This window comes from Elephantulus edwardii, unplaced genomic scaffold (assembly GCF_000299155.1).
Source record: "Elephantulus edwardii isolate Elephantulus edwardi_28Jun2011 unplaced genomic scaffold, EleEdw1.0 scaffold00032, whole genome shotgun sequence".
NCBI classification, from domain to species: Eukaryota; Metazoa; Chordata; class Mammalia; order Macroscelidea; family Macroscelididae; genus Elephantulus; species Elephantulus edwardii.
In genome coordinates this window covers 3,447,042-3,453,465 of record NW_006399782.1, presented here as the reverse complement: position 1 = coordinate 3,453,465, position 6,424 = coordinate 3,447,042, and the positions used below count along the sequence as shown (strand labels likewise).

General features: G+C 39.1%; 1 protein-coding gene across 1 annotated transcript in view; it reads right to left on the bottom strand.

The window, feature by feature from the left end:
- The window catches only part of LRCH3 (leucine-rich repeats and calponin homology (CH) domain containing 3), a 126,476-nt gene that overhangs the window by 99,014 nt on the left and 21,038 nt on the right, over positions 1-6,424 (bottom strand). The gene's annotated exons all lie outside the window — the stretch shown is intronic.

The window sequence follows — 6,424 nt, the reverse complement described above, 5'->3', positions numbered from 1 at the left end:
GAAGCTCAATATCAAGAAGACAAAGATTCTCACCACTGGACCAATTGGCAGCATCAGGATGGACGGTGAGGAGAATGAGACTGTTCACAGCTTTAGTCTGCTTGGATCCACAGTTAACATTCTTGGCACCAGCAGTCAGGAAATTAAAAGACATATTGCGACAGGAAAGTCTGCTGTTAGGGACCTCTCTAAAGTACTCAGGAGCAATGGTGTCACTCTGGAGTCTAAGGTGTGTCTGATAAAGGCCACATTCATCCTGCAGAGGGTTAAACCAGGCTGCTGCTTGAAGGCAAGGATTCTGGGGCTTCGTCTGACATACTGTGGACATGTTGTAAGTAGGGACCAGTCCTTGGAGAGGAACATCATGCTTGGAAAGGTGAAGGGACAGCGCAGAAGGGGAAGACCCTCTATGAGGTGGATTGATTCAGTGACTAAGATGGTTCGGGATGGGTGTTTCAGAGACAGTGCAACTGGCACAGGATAGAGCAGGGTTTAGGGTAGTTGTACACAGGGTCGCTATGAGTCACAAGCCACTCGACAGCACATAACAACAACAACAACAACAACATCTCAGATCTGCAATAAAGTGCTATGGATATTGCAATCCTTGACTAAGAAAGAACCCCTTACATTCAGTAACAGTTTGACTACCTAGGGGCTCCACAGGAAAAAGTCCTGACCATCAGCTTTCATAATAATCGTAGACAAGAAAACACTTGGGGAGCTCTGGTGGCCTAATGGCAAGAAGCTGTACTGCAATCCCAAAGGTACACGGTTCGAATCCACCAGATGCTCTTCCGGAGAAGGAGGGACAATCTCCTCCTGTACCAGTCAGATCTGATTTGACGGTACATGCACAAAAAAAATAATAAAATAAAATTTGGGGAGCTCTGGTGGCCTAGTGGCAAGAAGCTGCACTGCAATCCCAGAGGCGCACAGTTCAAATCCACCAGATGCTCTGCCGGGAAAGGAGGGACAATCTCCTCCTGTACCAGTCAGATCCGATTTGACAGTACACACATACATGCACACAAAATAATAAAAAAAAAAGAAAAAAGAAAACACTATGGCATGACACGAGATCACTGTAATTTAGAATTGATATCTCGTGCCAACAACAGTCATGATCTGACAAAATCATAAAGAAAAACTATACTTAGTTATGCATAAAAGATAGAAAGGTTTTCTAAATAATTTGTGTATTTAAATCACTACAAAGCATGCCACTCTTTGTAATAAGGCAAAGCTAGTTGACAAAATGTGTAACAAAAGATAATGTATTAATCTTAATAAGGAGAAAGAGTCTGCATATATTTTACATCTACATGTATCAGCAAACAACTCCCACAAAAGGAGCAGAATGAAGGGCTGCATAGTGGAGTGGACTTGGGGGAGGGATTGTATAACAATGAAAAAATTGTTCTTTGACTTTTCAAAGAGAAGAACAAACTGAAGGGGAGGGGTGGGCAGGGAGAAATGTGTAACAATTAATGAATAGAAAGTAAAAATCTCTAAATTTTCATTAAAATTAATAATAATAATTTTTAAAAAGAAATCAAATGCAGTATTGTATTAGACAAATCTGCTCAAGATTTAGGTCTTTAAAATAGATTTAGGTCTCCAGAAGATCTATTTTAAAGATTTAAAAAGCTATGGTTAAATGCAGACTGTTAAGTGCTCAGCCACTAGCCAAAGACTGACAGTTCAACCTACCCAGCAGCATCTTGGAAGGTGTATCTAGTGATCTGATTTCAAAAGGTCTCAATCTTAAAACTTGGGTGGCTTAGAGTTAAGAAGCTGTGCTGCCAGCCCAAAGGCAGGTGGTTCAGATCCTCAGATGCTCTGAGGAAAAAGATGGGTAACCTCCTCCCATGTGATTTACTGACTCTGAAAACCTACGGGACGGCCAGTTACGAACTGATGAACTGATTTAGATGCCACGCCACCAAATAACACAATCACAGAGCAGCTCTACTATCACAATCACAGAGCAGCTCTACTATGTACATATGGATTGCCAGGAGTTGGAATCAACGCAATGAAAACTAATAGCTTATTATATAGCTTGTCAATAACTTAGATAATGCTTTTAAAGGAAAAGAATTCTAAGAAGAGTTTTCAATGCCACCCTCATCAAATTCTTTCAGACAGGCCGCTCACTCAATTTTTGCCTCTCTTTCTCATAGTTACCCAGTTACAATCATCATTCTCAAGCTTCCTCGAATTGCCAGAGGCAACATTCCTTTTTTCTCAGACAGGGGTCTTTTTCCTTTGATAGTGTCTGAGATCACTTCCTCTGATCCAACCAGATCTAATTTGAACTATCTGCTTGTTGTCCCTAGAACTGTCTCTCCTTCTCATGAAAGCTATTAGGGAAAGTTAAAGATTATTGTTAAAAGTAAATTGCTTAACTAGTTTATACAAAACTTTTAGTTCAAACTGAAATTCTTTATACTCACAAGTCAGTTTAAGTTTGTTTGATTCTACACAGAGTTCTTTAGAGATTTAGCAGCTCTAATGAAAGAGTACACTGCTGAAGGCACAGAGGGAAAAGGATCCAAGGTACACTCCTCAATATCTGACTTTAAAAAAAAGTTTGCAGGGATATTGTGGGTTGCTTATTTTCCCCACAGATGTACAAAGTAACACCTTTTTAAGGTATTTGTTCCGATCATAATGATCTTCCTTATTTTTCTCGTTCTCATTAACAAAGACTCGTGTACCATTCTTTGTCTTAGATTTTTCAATTATATACACCAATGATTCCCAACCCTAAAAACTCTCCCTTCTCCAAGGAACTTACACTATACTGGAGGCTGCTCTCCTTGCAAAGGATATTATTTATAATGACTTATGACCAACAGCCTTGTGTCCAATCCCCAGGTTTATTAAAAAGTCAAGTTTACTTGCTGGAATTAAGTTAACATAATGTGCTAACAGTGGTTATTTCCTATTGATCAGATGTCTATTTAGCCATTTTACCCTAAAAATTAGAAAACCAATTCTTTGTAAATAAGGCTTCTTTTGTAGGAAATCGACTGATTAATAAAAATTTCTTTAAAACTCCAAAGCTACACCAAGGACTCTTAGGTTCATTCCAGTAGAAACAAAAATAAATGTCTCAACAGTAAGGCATTTATTAAGAAATGCTTACAGTCAAAAGTCTTATTTTCTTCTAATAACTCCTTCAGGCCATCCCACACACTGACCTCATCCTTATCAAATAAAGCCCATTATGCAATATCCACATACACAGTACTATCACTTTCTACAAGAACAGTTACTCCTATGAAAGTCATTGTTATACTGGTCAGGAATCATGGCAAATATTCTGTATATGTGATTTCCAACACTGTGCAATGTAAAGGGTTTTTTAAAAAATATTAAGGAATGTCCTTTAATATATAAAAAAATGGTGAATGCAAGCTATAAAGTTTTCTCAGGTAAACACCTAATATAAAATAGATTTAAAACCTAGGAAATTAAAAGACACATTGCGATGGAAAAGTCTGCTGTTAGCGACCTCTCCAAAGTACTGAAGAGCAATGGTGTCTCTCTGGAGACTAAAGTCTGCATCTGATACAGGCCATGGTCTTTGCAATCACTTGTTATGGATCAGTGAGTTGGACAATGACTAGGGAGGATAGAAGGAGAATTGATGCCTTTGAACGGTGGTGCTGGAGAAGAGTATTGAGGGTACCATGGACTGATAGGAAAACAAACAGATTCGTCCTGGAGAGGGTTAAACCAGGCGGCTCCTTGGAGGCAAGGATTCTGAGGCTCCGACCAACATAATTTGGTCATGTTGTAAGGAGGGACAGGTCCTTGGAGAGGGACATCATACTTGGGAGGGTGGAGGGACCAGAGTAAGAAGGGAAGACCCTCTACGAGGTGGACTGACTCAGTGACTGGGGTAATCAGGATGGGTGAGTCAGAGGCAGTGCGATTGGCACAGGACTGAGCAGAGTTTAGGGCTGCTGTACATAGGGTCGCTATGAGTCGCAAGGGACTTGATGGCATCTAACAACAAACAACAAGATTTAAAAGCAAAGTCACACATTCACTGCCATCAAGTCAGAACCAACTCACTGGCCTTGAGGGAGTTTCCATGGCTAAAACTGCCTGGGAGGAAAGTGCCATTTTTTTCCCTTTGGAGCAGCTGGTGGATTAGAATTGCATTTTGAAGTCTGCAGCACATCTCTTTACCCATTAGATCAACAGAGGTACCAAGTTTCTAAAGAATGATACAAATTCTTCCTAAGAATAATTACACTTTTAAGTATAATTTGGTAACTATTTAACAAACCACAATATACTGTTCCTATTATTTCCCACAGGCTAAGGACTATCAAGGACATCACTGCTTTTCAGCACTTTGGAGATGTCCTTGACCGTTTTTCCCAATGCAATCATTTCTTGACTGATGGTACCAAAGGATCCAAATTGGCTGGACTGTGGATCCAACTAAGATTAAATCATTGAAAATGTCAATCTTCTTTCCATTAATCATGTTGTTGCTAACTGGCTCAGGGGTTGAGGATTACTGCCTTCTTGATGTTGAAATGTAATCCATATTTAAGGCTAGTCTTTAATTTTCCTCAGCAATTGATTTAAGTTCTCCTTACTTTCAACAAGCAAAGCTGTTTTATTTACAACACAAGTTGCAGTGTCTTTCTCCAATCTTGATGCTACATTCTTCTTATAGTTCAGCTTCTCAAAAGTATTTGTTCAGCATATAGAATGAACATGCATGGAGAATGGATATAAACCCTGATGCACACCTTTCTTGATCTTATCTATACAGTATTTCCTTGCTCTATTCAAATGAAAACTTTTTGGTTTAGGTACAAGTTTCACAATAGAACAATTAAGAGTCCTGGGATTCCCATTCTTCTCAACATTAACCATAATTGTTAGGATAAGGTGTGCCTGGCTCAAGCCATGGTCTTTGCAGCCACTTGGTATGTATCTGAGAGCTGAACAATGAATAAAGACGACAGAAGAAAAACTGATGTCTTTAAATACGGAGAAGAGTGCTGAATATCCCATGGACAGCCAAAAGAACAGAGAGGGAAATGTACTTTGGAAAAGGTGCAGCTAACATATTTCTTAGAGATAAAGGTGATAAAGATCATCTCACATACTTTAGGCATATTACCAGAAGAGTCTATTCCTCAGAATAGGGCACCACGCTTGGAAAGGTAGAAGGATGCAAAGGAGAATAAGACCCTCAACCAGGTAATTGACACAGTGATTGCAGCAATTGGCTTCAGTGGTGTCAAAGATTGTTAAGGATGGTACAAGATAGAACAGGGTTCAGATTTATTGTTCATAGGGTCATTTTGAATCATACTTGACGTGACAGCACTTAACATCAACAGAAGATCAAACACCTTTGCACAGTCAATAAAACACAGAAATCTTGTATTCTTTGCTATCAGTCAAGATTCAGCCAACATCAGAAATGACATGCTTGGTGCCACAGGATATTCTAAATCCAATTTGAATTTCTAGAAGATCTCTTTTTTGATGTAGTGTTCTAGCCTGTTTTTAATAATATCCAACAAGATTTTGTTTGCATGTGGTATGAAAAATATTGTTTCAGAACTTCCACATTCTGTTGAATGACTCTTTTTGGGAATGCGAACAAACAACAAACACGACCTCTTCCATTCAGCTGGTCAGTTAGCTGTTTTCCAGGTTCCTTGGCACAGCTCGGTGAGCACATTAGGGCTGTATGGTAGACTACGCCAACTGGTATCCCATCAATTCCTGGGCTTTATTTTTTGCCAATGCCTTCCGTGAAACTTGAACTTCTTCCTTCACTATTATTGGTTCTTGATCATATGCTACTTCCTCAAATGGTTCCATGTCAGCCAATTCTTTTTGGTACAATAACTGGGTATTCCTCCCATTTTCTTTTGCTGTCATCTGGATCTTTCAAGATTTTACTCATTGTGTCATTCAGTATTGCAACTGGGAGGCTTGAATTTAGTTTTTAATTATTTTAGCTTGATAAATGCTAAGCCAGTTGAGATATAAAATGGAAACTATGAAATGATTTGATAAAGCAAATAACTGTGAAAGGATTAAGGGTGAAATGTAACACCTCTTAATCTAGTCACTGTCCTGCTCTGGGTAAGGAAGTTTCCCTAGGGTATGGCCTAAAATAGCTTTATCTCATTAGAGATAAAAGAGGTGGAAAGCAAGCTTAGAGGAGGAGCAGTGCCTTTTGGACTCTGGTGTTTACAGTAGGAAGAAGTTTCTTGACATCAGAGAAGGTCAAAACTTGTGGAGATCTCCAAGGAACTCTGGCCTACAAATGCTAAGTTAAAAAAGGACATTTCTCCAGAACTTTTGGAAAGAGAGGCCATATTCCTAGAGCTGGCACCCTGAATTTGGACTTTTTTTTTTTTTTTTTTTT